Source organism: Rhea americana, unplaced genomic scaffold, assembly GCF_003343005.1.
Source record: "Rhea americana isolate MKP2758 unplaced genomic scaffold, rheAme1 scaffold_2, whole genome shotgun sequence".
Classification (NCBI taxonomy): domain Eukaryota; kingdom Metazoa; phylum Chordata; class Aves; order Rheiformes; family Rheidae; genus Rhea; species Rhea americana.
The window spans coordinates 14498261-14500073 of record NW_028186149.1 but is presented as its reverse complement, the minus strand read 5'-3'; positions in this window follow the sequence as shown (position 1 = coordinate 14500073).

Below are 1813 nucleotides of genomic sequence, written 5' to 3'. Positions count from 1 at the left end.
GGGGGGAAGGCGAGCGGGGCGCGCTGGGCGGCGGCGCGGGACCGGCCTTGCGAGGCGCGCGGTTGCGGTGCGAGCGCCGGGGTCGGTCCCCTGCGGGCTCCCGAGCGTGCCCCGCTTGTCGGTAGCAGCCATGCGGCACCAGGGTCGAGCTGAGTGCGGAGACGCTTTGAACTTTCCGCAGTTTCAGATGYGCTTGTAGCGCCAAAGTCACGTCGCTGAAGACGAGCAGCACTGAAGAAGCTACCTCTCCCGAAAGGGAGGATTTGGGGCACAGCTGAGTGTGTGGTTACACCTCTTGCACTTGCTGTGGATGTAACAAGCTGCGATCTGCTTATCTCTGAGCCATTATGCAGTAGCTGCTGTTATAACTGAATTGCTATCGYGGTCTTGTGCACAATAGTCAGTACAGTTAACTTTTAGAAACCTTTTAATAGGATTTATAATATCGTTTAGAGGAGAAAAATCAAACTTGGCTGAATGAGTGCCGTAACTTCCTTTTAAGAAGGACAGCAACCTGGTCAGGTCTGTATTTCTACCAAGCTGAATGTTTGTTTCCTTTCTTTTTTTTTGGATGAGGTCAAACAGGCTGATTTTGAACCCCCTCTGGGAGAGAACCTGAAGTGAGAGACTCTCCTGCTTTTCAGCAGCCTGTGGGACCCATTACGTTCAAGCTCATAGTCAACCGGAGCGCTGTTGCTCTGAGTCTCATGTGCGGAAGACTTCAAGGCTACACACAAATACAGCTCTTTCCAAAGGCATATGCCTATTAGTTTATCACTTCTTGCCAGGAGTGTTTTATTTCCTCTCTATTCCATGTTTTTTCCATGAATCTCAGGAATGATACAAGTTGGCTGTTGGGTTTTAATTAGAACTGCACAGGTGTCTTGTCGAAGTATTTCCAACATGAGTGTTAGCAAGACGTTAATGGTAGATATGAATTCATTTGAACAGCTCCAGTTTAACTTTATGAAGGTTCATGGAGTTTTATAGCCACAGAGGAGCTTCTCTGACTGGAATGTAGACCTGAGCAGATGCCAACCACAGGAGCCAGAGCTCCCTCGCGAGCCAGGGGAGGAAGGGATGGCCAGTGACGGGGCAGGCTGTTGGCTTCCTTCAGTGAAGAGTCCTTTACTCTGAAACTTGCTTCCCCCAATTGTTTGCTATTGTCCAACCTTGTTAAGTTTAAAGTGACACTTCAAAATTTTCCTCTTGTACTGTGTTTTCCTCCTCTCTGGGGAGGTCTTGTTTGGTCTTTGATCCTGATAGATATCTCAACTTTGTATGTGTATCCAGGGCCTTAAGCAGTCCGCRTGCCATGCGTGTAAGTTCTTTTGAGAAATAAGTTTCAATTTTTGTTTCTTTGCCCTGCAAAATGTCTTGGAATACCATAGCATCTTGATGTCTATTTCTAGGAACAGTGATTTTAAGTTAATTGCTAAACCAGCAGGGGGAACACAAAACACTCTCTGAAGTCTCCCTTCCTATTGCAATTTGTTAAGATTTTGAGCCAATACTTTTTACTACAATTTCTTTAAAGAGGGTGAATGTCAAATTTGAAAAGAATTGCCATGTGTAGGGTTAAATACACTATTTATGTATGCTTGTTTATTAGTTTACTGTGGTAGATATCTCCCATTCTTCTGAAAGGAATTTTTGCTACATTAGCTAGAACTGAGAGGCCTACTTAAGTGAAATTTCTCYTTTTAAAATATTTGAAATGAGTTATTTAAAAGTGAGATCTTTCTTTGAGTAGTCTGTAAAGCTTTAGATAATGGCTTGACCAAATACTTCTGTAGCAGAAGTACTACTGTAC